General features: G+C 45.6%; 1 protein-coding gene across 4 annotated transcripts in view; it reads right to left on the bottom strand.

Annotated features, from left to right (window-relative positions):
* Positions 1–12,876, bottom strand: part of FARP1 (FERM, ARH/RhoGEF and pleckstrin domain protein 1) — a 300,983-nt gene that overhangs the window by 128,708 nt on the left and 159,399 nt on the right. The gene's annotated exons all lie outside the window — the stretch shown is intronic.

The following is a 12,876-nucleotide window of genomic DNA, read 5'->3' as shown; positions in this document are numbered from 1 at the left end:
GTACTACCTGACACAGGTCAAATGACCATTGTTTAGAAGTCTACAAATAATAAATGCTGGAGATGGTGTAGAGAAAAGGTAATCCTCCTATACCATTGGTGGGAATGTAAATTGGTACAAACACTACAGAAAACAGTCTGGAGGTTCCTTAAAAGACTAAAAACAGAGTTATCATACGATCCAGCAGTCCTACTCTGGGATATATGCCTGGAAAAGATGAAAACTCTAATTCAAAAAGATACATACACTCCAATGTTCGTAGCAGCATCACTTAACAATAGCCAAGACATGGAAGCTATCTAAATGTTCACAACAGATGAATGCATAAAGATGTGGTACATATACATAATCGAGTATTATTCAGCTATAAAAAAGAACAAAATATTGCCATGGGCAGCAATATGGATGGACCTAGGTTTATCATACTAAATGAAGTAAGTCAGACAAAGACAAGTGTTATATATTACTCATATATGGAATCTAAAAAATAATACAAATCACTTATTTACAAAGCAGAAACAGACTCACAGACATAGAAAACAAACTTAAGTTATCAAAAGGGAAAGGGGACAGGGAAGGATAAATTAGGGATATGAGATTAATAGATAACACAGCTATATGTAAAATAGATTAACAAGGATTTATTCTACAGCACAGGGAACTATATTCAATATCTTGTAATAGCCTGCAAAGAAAAGAGTCTAAAGCTGTATACATGAAACGAACACGGTATTATAAGCCAACTACAGTCAACTAAAATAAATATATATATATTGTACTGTGCTAGGTATAAAATATCAACCAGCCTACTTTCTTGGCTTATATGAATTAAATATAATAATGGATTCAGAACAATGAATAAAATATAGAGAATATCAAAAAAATAAAAAGAAAAATAAATGCTATGAATTTGCAAAAAAAGAAGAAAATAGAAAAAGGGATGAGAACAGTGACCACATTTTTTCAAAGGTCATTGTTGGAGGAGTTCTGACTAAATGACTGCTCCAGGACAGTTATGTTTACAATTCAAATTCCAACAAATACTGAAGTTTATCTAACCGTCTAAGGTGTCACTGGGACACCAAGGGAGCAAGTTGACTCTGCTCATTCTTATCTGACTTATGAACCTACCTGAACAGCCCATTAGGCACTGACTGTGCCATCAGCTGCCGGGATAAATTAGGGATATGAATCCCAGTTCTCCCTTCCATTTCATCCTCATCTTCTAAAGATGATCCTAAAAATTCAGCCTCACGAAACTTAGGATGGGTACAGGTACCCAGCAAACTGAGCAAAACTATAATCAGACAAACAAAAACGAAGCAGCAAGAGGGGCACCTCCAGACAGTTCCGGAAGACAGAGAGCTGGGGTGCGGAGACAGAGGGCGGGCTGAGCGCACCTGAGCCAATCGGAGAGCCTTTTCGGGGAACTTGGAACTGCAGCTGAGAACCCGGCCTTGCCTCCTGCGGGCAGGACTGTGACTCTGGGCTCATGTCCCAGGATGGGCATCTTCCACTTTCCACGAGGCCTGGCGAAGCCAGGAGTGCAGGTCGCCAGCTAGAAGCAAGAAGGCAGGCCCACGGGGGAGAAAGGGCGGGTGTCTGAGCCCCAGACCAGCTTCGGATAACGCCAGACTCCTCGACTGCACTCCCAACCTGGTGTCTGAGATGCCCTTGGAGCCTGAGAATCTATTTCCATTTTCTACTTGAGTTCTCTGTTTACAGTAATTCAGAAATTATGATTTCTGTTCTCTGAACAATCTGGAGGTCCCTTGCTGCCTGGTTTTTGTTTGTCTGATTATAGTTTTGCCCAATTTGCTGGCTACCTGTACCCAGCCTAAGTTTTGTAATTCAGTAATTCTCTTTTGTTGACGTAATTCAGAAACACACTTTTAGTCTTTTTTCCCCAACTGACTTCAAGAAAAGAATGTTTTTTTCAGTGAATATAGGTATCCAGATTTCAAAAATAAAGGTGAGGCTTGTATCTGTATTAAAAATATTCTACCATATTTTTGCCCTGGAGGGTACTATGCTAAGTGAAGTAAGACAGGCAAAGAAAGACAAATACTGCACAGTATCACTTATATGTGGAGTCTTAAAAAAAAAAAAAAAGTCATAGTAACAGAACAGAACGGTGGCTGCCAAGGACTGGGGTGGGGGTGGAGAAATAGAAGTTGGTAAAGACTTTCAGCGATAAGATGAATAAGCTCTGAGGGTCTAATGGATGAAATAGTGACTACAGTTGACAACACTGTATGGTAAAACATTGAAATCTGCTAGGAGAGTAGAACTTAAACGTTCTTCAGTTCAGTTCAGTCACTCAGTCATGTCCGACTCTTTGCGGCCCCATGGACTGCAGCACACCAGGCCTCCCTGTCCATGACCAACTCCCGGAGCTTGCTCAAACTCATGTCCATCAAGTCGGTGATGCCATCCAACCATCTCATCCTCTGTCATCCCCTTCTCCTCCTGCCTTCAATCTTTCCCAGCATCAGGGTCTTTTCCAATGAGTGAGTTCTTTGCATCAGGTGGCCAAAGTATTGGAGTGTAGCTTCAGCATCAGTCCTTCCAATGAATATTCAGGACTGATCTCCTTTAGGATGGACTGTTTGGATCTCCTTGCTGTCCAAGGGACTCTCAAGAGTCTTCTCCAACACCACAGTCCAAAAGCATCAATTCTTCACATCCATACATGACTACTGGAAAAACCATAGCTTTGACTAGACAGACCTTTGTTGGCAAAGTAATGTCTTTGCTTTTTCATATGCTGTCTAGGTTGGTCATAACTTTTCTTCCAAGGATGAAATGTTCCTACCCGCACACAAAAATAAGAAAGTGAAAGTGAAAGTCACTCAGTCGTGTCCGACTCTTTGCAAACCCATGGACTATACAGTCCATGGAACTCTCCAGGCCGGAATACTGGAATGGGTGGCCTTTCTCTTCTCCAGTGGATATTCCCAACCCAGGGAACAAACCCAGGTCTCCAGCATTGCAGGCGGATTCTTTACCAGCTGAGCCACAAGGGAAGCCCAAGGGAAACGTGAGACAATGGATGTGTTAATTAACTAGATAGGAAGAATCCTTTCATATACACATAAATCACCACAATAGACACTTTTAAAATCCTACAGATTTATTTCAATTAAACCCCAGTAAAGCTGAAATTTTAAAAATATTCTAGAATAGTCAATGATAACAAGTTAAGAAATAAAACTAATTTGATCCTACCTAGTTATACTTGAGCTGTAAATTTTTTAAACATGCTCTACTGCAGGTTTATATATAAATTTATGGTGGGAAAATAGAGAAATAATGAGGATTGTAAGCTTATTCTTGGTTTTCCATGATGGCTTGCAGTCTTCTCTTCCTAGTATTCGGGGCTTCCCTGGTGGGAGACTAGGGTTTGATCCCTGGGTTGGGAAGATTGCTTGGAGAAGGGAACGGCAACCCACTCCAGTATTCTTGCCTGGAAAATTCCATGGACAGAGGAGCTTGGCGGGCTCCAGTCCACGGGATCGCAAAGAGTAGAACACAACTGAGCAACAAACACATCCTAGTATTTACTGTTTAAAAACTAAACTCCAGAGGGTGTAATATATATACATCTGAAAACATATGTATCTTATGTATTACACAGATGCACAAATGAAACAACCACACACACACACACACTTTCCAAATGCAAAAGCCACCAGAGGCTTAGACAAGCAATGGCAACCCCATCACCCACTGCCTGGAACTGAAGGCAGGGCAGGAACTCTAGAGAAACACGGCAGATGGCAAAAGAAATGGAAGACAAGGCGGGCTGCTTAGTGGGGGAGCTGCAGCAGCCTGGGTACCGGTCCAGGTCTCCCCAGCTCACCTCACCACCCAGAAAAATGCAAGACCAGGCAGGGAATATGGCAAGAAGCCCAGGAAAGCAACAGCCACCTTCAACTGGAAGATGCTAGGGAGACACAGGGTGGTCTGGCTACCTCCCAGTCTCTTGCCTTGGGTCTCATCTTCTCCCTGATTACACAAGATGATGGCTTATGGGTGGAATTGTGTGTCCCTGCAAAATTCCTATATGTTGAAGCCCCAAATCCCCATGTGACTGAGTTTGGGGTAAGCAAGTCATTACGGTTCAGTGAGCTCAGAAGGGTGGAGCCCTTGTCTAAGAGAATTAGTGTCCTTATAAGAGGAGCCACCAGAAAGCTCTCTTTCCCTCTCCCCCAGGGGAGGCCACAGGGAGAAGATGGTGGTCTGCAAGTCAGGAAGAGAATCACCAGGAACTGAATCAGCTAGCACTCTGATCTTGTACTTCCCAATCTCCATAATAGTAAGAAGATATATTTTCATTGTCTAAGCCACCCAGCTTGTGGCATTTCCTTACAGCAGCTGGAACTGATCAAGACAGCCACTTATCCCAAAAGACGGAGGGGATAAATGGATAATTCCATCTTTACCATCACTGGAAAACAGGTGGATAGAAACAAAACAATCACCTTCATAGCGGAAAGGGGCCTTAGAGTCTAAGGAAGGGAAGTCTTGTCTCAACAACAAAACTTCCACTTCCAAATACATTTATGAAGTGGATGTCTCCAGTTCTAAGCAACAGTGCAGACCGTTCGAGGTGGGGTTTCACTTAAAAAATTTCTCTCAACCTCAAGAAGAGTTCCTTCTTCTTGAATCTCCTTGTAAATGTTGTGTGTTAGTCACGCAGTCATGTCCAACTCTTTGCATTGCTTTGGACTGTAGCCCTCCAGGCTCCTCTGTCCATGGGATTCTCCAGGCAAGAATACTGGAGTGGATTGCCATTTCCATCTCCAGGGGATCTTCCTGACCCAGGGATCAAAGTCATGTCTTCTGCATTGCAGGCAGATGCTTTACCATCTGAGCCATGAAGGAAGCCCTTTGTGCTGAGCTTTGGTCAAAACAAGAAAGCATCTTTCCCAGATGATATCAGGGTAAGGAGTGGGAGCTGACAGAAGCTTCCTGCATCCAGTGCAGCTGAGAATCGAGGGGAAGCCTACCACTTACCCTCAGAGTTTCTGATGCAAAAACTGTTAACATTGGGGGATATTTAGAATCAGCCTTACAAGTCTTCCTTTCTGGGTTTACCGATCTACCAAAAACAGATTACAAAACAGGATGAAAAGAACACCTATTTGATTCCCACTGGTTGCTTCTAAGTAGGTCTTGACTCTTTACAATGAACCTCCTAATCACACATGTTCAAACATCAGGCCTCATTTGATCTCTGCCTACATCACATCATTGGCCACCCAAATACCACTTTAAGGAGAAAGACCCATTTCATCTAAATTTCCCGATAATATAATCACTGGAAAAAATTATAAACAGACTTGAAATGAGGTCTTTTGGCATCAGCTTGTTATGAATGGAACTTTAGTTCTGTTCACAGACGGCTATGGCAATGAAGCCAGCTGTCACTCAAAGGTGCCCCAGTGGGGAAAGAAGGAGGAGGGGGTGCACCTGGCTTGGGAGGCCTTGGAATGAGAGGAAGGTGACTGCAAACATGGGGCTGCTCGGAGCTGGCTGCACCCTCTGGGGTGATGGTCTCATGGGTGTTGGGGAGAGGGCTCCTGGCCCTGTGTGGAGAGAGGGTGCAGCACCAGGAGATGGAGGGGGAGGGGTGTCTGCTATAGTTAGAGTACAGGGTCCACCAGATGTGCGCTGTGTGACCTTGGGAAAGTTCCTCAACCTCTCTGTGCCTTCATTTCCTCATCTGTGAAATGGGGTGATAAAGCACCCACCCAGCAGGGTTCTTGTGATGAATAAACAGGGGCTCACAACCCTTAACACTGAGTGCAACTTACTGAGGGCTTCCCAGGTGGCTCATCCACCTGCCAAGGCGGGAGACACAAGTTTGATCCCTGGGCCAGGAAGATCCCCTGGAGGAGGACATGGCACCCCACTCCACGATTCTTGCCTGGAGAATCCCATGGACAGAGGAGCCTGGCAAGTCACAGTCCATGAGGTCACAAAGAGTCAGACATGACTTAGCGACTGAGTACACACACACAAGTTAATAATTAGTAGGGGCTGATAACAAGGAGCTATGGGTGGGTGTCAGGGCCTGTCAGTAGTGTTACGGCTGCTCTTTCAGGACGCCCATGTGCTTCAGAAGCAGGATGATAGCCAGAGGCCAGGTAGGGGCTGTAGGGTGTGGGGCAGAGGGCCGGTCCCTGCCCAAGGTGGGCAGCCCTCTCTGCTTGAGAATCCAAAGGACAGGAAGAAAACTGCATACAAACTGGGCCAACATAAAAATGTTCAAGGGTGGCCACTGGATACAGGGATACCAACCTCGCCTCAGGCCCAGCACCATCCCAGGGGTAGGACCAGAAGGAGGGAGCGGATAAGATTCTGATGCTCCGGCCTTGGTCCCGGAGCAGAGTCAAGGCTGCAGGAAGGAGCTGAGCTGCTGAGTTTGGGTGTGGTGTGGCCCCCAGGCAGGTGGCGTGGGGCTGCTGTCTCTGCCCGGAGAGGGCACCTTCCCAAACTCCATCCACCCAAGGGGACCGTCTCCTATCCCAACAATTGTGTGGGCAGCTGAGCACCTTCCTGAGAAGCAGACTGACAACAAGCCCTGAATGAGACGAGAACCCAGCCAAACACTGACATGGACAGGCGTTCAATCCCTGCCAGCGGAGCCCGTATCATCCACCCGAAACTGCCTCCTCTCACAGGCTCCCCCGCGCTCCCTGGCCCCATTACATAAGATTGCATTTATTTTTATAGTCGGAAAGGATTGACTGCGCTACCCGTAGGAGGCATAGGCCTGCATTTGCTAAGCATCTGAAACTATCTCAGATTATTAATGGTAATGAGGTGCTGAAAAACAAAGCTTTAAGAGCTATTTTATTTGAGGATAATAATTATGACTCAGACTTGAAACCAAGATCTGCCCGGCGTTTCGTACTCCCCGACGGCTCAACGGCTGAACTGGAGCTCAGAAAGCCATCAGTGAATTCTCCTAAAGATGGTGACTCAGACCTTAAGAACAACCTTTACATCTCAACTTCTCCGTAACATCACAAGGGGAAGGAAGGAGAAGAGTGCAGACGTATATCACTGGCTGGTACCACTGCCTGCGTTGACCGTGATCTCCCAAAAGCAGCCTGATCCTCCTACAGCACACGGTCCTTTGATATAAGGCTGCGTATTTCCTAGTAGCTCAGTTGGAAAAGAATCTGCAAGCAAGGCAGGAGACCCGGGTTTGATCCCTGGGTCGGGAAGATCCCCTGGAGAAGGGAATGGCAACCCACTCCAGTACTCTTGACTTGAGAACTCCATGGACAGAGGACCTGGTGGGCTACAGTCCATTGGGATCGCAAAGAGTCGGACACTGTGTGACTAACTTTCCTTTTTATTCTCATATTCATGCCCTGAAATTCCTTCTGGAGAGGGGGAACAGAAGGGCACAAGTAAGTTACTTGAGTTGTGATGTTCACTGGCTTCAATCAGATAAGCACTTGACAATACATCAGCCATATTAATAGAGCATCTTTGCTTAAAACGTTTCATCCTAATTTGCTATCAACTGTCATTGTGCAACCATCTGAAAAGGCCCAAGGAGGCGTGAGGCAGAGCCCCAGAGGCTCTCCGCTCCCCTTTGTCCATCTGCCACTGGGCCCCTGGCCACTCTCTCCCCCACATCACCCTGGTCCCCTTCTGGAATCCTCTCTCCAAATCTGCAAACCATCTGCTGCCTCCAACCCGAGGCCCCAGGAAAACAAAAAGTTTTCTCTCAATGACACAACAACACAGCATGTGAAGATGGTCTGCTGGGCTCTCCTCCCTAATTTGATCAACCTCCTTCCCCAGTGGCCGGGTCGCCCCAGGAAACGGGTACCCTGTATTTGAGATTTCCTTACGGCAGATAGTGCAGACACAGGAATGCACCAGAGGCTTCTTCCTCTTTTTTGAGCCATTTCCAGTTGCAAAACTAACAACAGTACTTTGAAGAATATACTAAATACCACTTAGCACTGTCCCTGACTGTCTAGTATTTGATTTTTAGGTTGACTGTTGCGAAGAAATGAAAAACTAACATTTATTGAGCACCCACTGAATGAGGCAAATTGTACCAGACATGGGCAGACCTCGTTTCACTGCATTTTGCCTTATCGTGCTTTGCAGATATCATGTTAGTTTGGTGTTGTCATTGTTGCTGTTGTTTTTACCAATTTAACATCTGTGGAAACTGCGTCAAGCAAGACTATGGGCACCACTTGCTTGCTTCATGTCTCTGTGTCACATTTTGGTAACTCATGAAATATTTCAAACCCTCCACCAGCCAAGACGATTATAGTTCACTGAAGGCTCAGAAGATTGTTGGCAATTTTTAGCAATAAAGTCTTTTTAAAAAAAAACACACACACATTTTTTGATGCGGACCAGTTTTTTCTTAAGTCCTTATTGAATTTCTTACAATACTGCTTCTGTTTTGGTTTTTTGGCCCCAAGGCATGTAGGATCTTAGCTCCCAGGGATCAAACCCACACCCCTAGTACTGGAAAGCAAAGTCAACCACTGGACCACCAGGGAAGTTCTTATAAAGTCCTTTTAAATTATATATATTCAAGATATGATGCTATTGTACACTCAGACTACAGTATAGTGTAAGTACAACTTTTACATGCACTGGGAAACCAGAAGCATTCATGTGACTCGCCTTATTGCAATATTTGCTTTACTGCCGCAATCTGCAACCAAACCCTCAACAGCATCAAGGTCTTATATACCTGACTTTATATACCTTGTCTATCCTAACAGTATGCCAAAAGGTAGGAATTATTTGGGGGAAATGTTAATTATTATTAGGTCATGTTGGAACTACCACGGTAAATCACTGGCTTGGAAGTGTTTTTAAAAATTAAAGCAACACATTTTGGTGCCCAGCAGAGCACCAGATGTATAGTAGACTCTTGAGGAAATGCTCATTCTTCTACGTTCTTAGTGGGGCTGCGAGTTTCATAGCGGGCTCCACATCGCACATGAAGGACAAGAGCCAAGTTCAACCCCAAGTGTACTCGCCCTTCCTGGTCTGAACGAAATCCTCTTGCACACGGCCCTTCCACCCAACAGGACGGTGGACCCAGCCTAGCCCATCGCACACGCAGACGCTGTGGTGGGGGAGGTCTCGGGACAAACAGGAGCAAGAGTCACCAGCATGCGACCCTCCAAGCCCAGTCTCTGTTTAGACCCTGAGGACTTTCACAGTAGTTCTTCCTGACATGTACATCCTTTCCTAAAAGTGAAATAGAGTAGGGCTCTGGTCTGGGGAGGAGGTGGGTAGGTATAAGGGGCCCTCACAGGCAGGCTGAAGGGGTCTTGGCCTTTCACCCCTTCCCAGTGCTGTGTGAGGCTGTTTCTTCCACATTTCTTGTCTGAAGGCTACTTTTCCCTTCGTCACAGAACACGTGTAGACTGACGCAGCAGCCTGTGAGGGTTGTGAGGCGGAGGAAAGTGCCCACAGCAGGTTGATGTGGGAGGTGTGTATCAGCCTCCTATGGCTGTTGTGACAAAGTACCAGAAACTGGGCGGCTCAAAACAAAAACTTTCTTCTGTCACAATGCAGGAGGCTGGAAGTCTGCGATCAAGGTGTGGGCAGGGCTGGTTCCGAGCGGAGGCTCTGAGGGAGAATCTGGTTCTGGCTTTGCTTCCTGCCTTCTGGGGCTGCCAGCCATCCCTGGCGTTCCTCGGCTTGGAGAGAAATCACTCCAGCCGCTGCTCCGCCTTCATTTGGCTGCCTGTTGTGTCTCTCTCCTCTTCTCCTCAGGACACCAGCCAGACTGGCTCAAGGACCCACCCTACTCCAGTCTGACCTCATCCAAGCCCACATCTTAATTATATCTGCAAAGACCCTTTTTCCAAACAAGGTCACATTCACAAGCACTAAAGGGTTAGGATGTCAACAGACCGCTTGATGAGGGGCACAATTCAACCCCGCTTCCCAAACAGCCCACGAAAAATCCCACCCATTCCTCTTTTTGCCCTATTTATCCAAATTATGCCTGCGATCAAGTCAGAAAGAACATAAATATATGAAGGCAGCTGATGACACTGGCCGAGACAAAAGGCAGAAAGAGCCCCAGTCTAACCCAAGGGTAGCATTCAACTCTGTTCTGTGTCAAAATTTACTCTCACTCTCACGCCAGAGATGCTTGTTTTGTTGTCTCAATTCTCTTCTTATAAATAATGTCCCCACCCTTCACATCTTCCTAAAACAAGACAAAATACCCAAGCCTGCCCTAGCTAGGAGTCACTGAACTATTCCACTGAGTTATGTGAACCTCTTTTCAAGTGGGGAAAAAAAATAAAAGCATTCCAAAATGTCTTCGCATATCATCAAAATTAGAACCAAAATGCTAGAAGAAACCTACCTTTTCTCCATCTCTAATCTTTATAATTTGGAGAGCAAACATGCACCTTGGCAATGTAGCAAAGACCATCTTAAAAAGAGAGCTGAATTCGCAAGCAAGGCAAACACATCATTACAGAAGGCCAGACCTGCTCATCCAAGTTTAGTTTTTAGAGTACAAATTCTCTCTGGGAGCTGAGAGTTATGTATAAAATTTCTCTTAGAAAGAAAAGATTTTGTAAAGTCAAAAAGGGTCACCTACCAAAACACTAGAATTGCATTTAAAAAGCTATCGTTCTACCAACACACACACACACACACACCTGATACTGCATTTAAAAAGCTATCATTTTACCAACACACACACACACACACCTGATTTACCATCTGTCAATTTTCCTTGTCTTAGTTGCCTGAAAGGGCTTCCCTGATAGCTCAGTTGGTAAAGAATCCGTCTGCAATGCAGGAGACCCTAGTTCAATTCCTGGGTCGGGAAGATCCGCTGGAGAAGGGATAAGCTATCCACTCCACTATTCTTGGGCTTCCCCTGTGGCTCAGCTGGTAAAGAATCTGCCTGCAACGCGGGAGAGACCTGGGTTTGATCCCTGGGTTGGGAAGATCCCTGGAGAAGGGAAAGGCTACCCACTCCAGTATTCTGGCCTGGAGAATTTCATGGACTGGACAGTCCATGGGGTCACAAAGAGTTGGACACGACTGAGCGACTTTCACTTTTCACTTTGAGCTGGCTGAAAAAAGGTAAAGAGAGCTTGTCATGGAACTAAAAGACACTAAACATTTCTTAAAGGTCAAAATTCATAAAGTCAACAGGGGTGGTGGGGTTGGGGGGCTTCTATCAGCTGGCGCTTTGCCAATCGTATTGCTTCTAGAGTGAGAAAACCTGAGATAAAATTCCATTCAACTGCTCCTTGGCCGTGACCTTGATACAGCATTGATCTTTCTGGGCTCCAGTTTCTTTGTCTGTAAAACGAGGCTCACACAACTTCCCCTGCAGGTTTGTTGAAAGGGTGAAACTCTCACACGTAAAAAGTGCATTGTGGGGCACCAGGCCTACAGGAGAAGCTCAGCAACTAGTATTGATGCTGTTGCTGATGGGTGAGTGGTACTGTTTCTGCTGTAATGACAGCTATCACTGATAATACTACCAGATCGTAAGACCAGTCTCCTGCTAAACTTCCTTACTACCTCTTCCCGACCTTCCTACTACTACTACTAAGTCGCTTCAGTCATGTCCGACTCTGTGCGACCCCATAGACGGCAGCCCACCACGCTCCGCCGTCCCTGGGATTCTCCAGGCAAGAACACTGGAGTGGGTTGCCATATTCTTCCCGACCTTCCCCGGGCCTCCAAACGTGGTGCCCTCTTCTCAGAATCCTGACAATTTCTGGGGCTGCAGGTCCTCGTCCTTTAACCTCTCCTCAGGTGACTGAAAAGAAGGACGGGCTGACCCCTGGCCCTAAGGATGCCTCTGACTCTTTTGCAAAAGGGGTGAGCGGGAAGAAGGATAAATAAAGGTTCTTCCCAAATGCAAAAGTTAAAATCTCAACGACCTCAATGAACAATTTGAGTGTACTTAAACACCTCATGCTGTGCTAGTTGCTCCATCCTGTCCGACTCTTTGCAATCCTTTGAACTGCAGCCTGCCAGGCTCCTCTGTCCATAGGATTTCTCAGACAAGAATACTGGAGTGGGTTCCCATTTCCTCCTCCAGGGAATCTTCCTGACCCAGGGGTTGAACCTGCATCTCCTGTCTTTCCTGCACTGCAGGTGGATTCTTTACCCACTGAGCCATCTGGGAAGCCATCTGTACACCAGAAACTAACAACACTGTAAATCAACTATACTTCAATGAAAAAATTTTAATACTTTATTTCTTGGGGAGATAAAGTTATTGTTTAAAACAAATCTACGTGATGACCCACTTTGCCACCACCTATTCAGCTGCTGGTTTACAAACAGTCCTTGCAGGTAACATTTCTTCCCATCACCCAAAATCTACAGGTTTCCCACTTGTGGCTCACATCCACCGCACTTTCAAATCTCAGGTTATAATGTCCAGGATGAAGAAGCTATGTGTTTTGTAATTTTTAAATTCCTCTTTCCCCACATTTTCACTCTGTCAAGATCAGACACACACTTTTGATCAATGACCAATCACATCACATCTTGCGGTTTCTAGGTGGTGGGTCACTCCCCACAGTGCCCACAGACAGCAAAGCCTCTGGCAGTGTGACCTCCTCATCTCCCTGTGATGAATCCATACAACATTTCACAAAAATGGATCACACAAAAAGGGACTGACACACAGAGAGGAAAGCAGAGGCAAGAAGTGAACATAAAACACGAAGCAAAAGGAAGCAAAATGTGAAGGAACATTCAAGATGTTAAGGAAATAGCTGGAAATAGTTGAAATAACATTCAACACAAGAATGTTGATGCTGCCACCACATACAAGACTCTAAAGATGCAGCCAGAGCTATCTACGGGCATAAA

The sequence above is a fragment of the Giraffa tippelskirchi genome, chromosome 12, assembly GCF_054371585.1.
Source record: "Giraffa tippelskirchi isolate mGirTip1 chromosome 12, T2T-mGirTip1v1.2.pri, whole genome shotgun sequence".
Taxonomy (NCBI): Eukaryota; Metazoa; Chordata; class Mammalia; order Artiodactyla; family Giraffidae; genus Giraffa; species Giraffa tippelskirchi.
The sequence above is the reverse complement of the archived record's forward strand: the minus strand, read 5'-3'. Positions and strand labels throughout refer to the sequence as shown.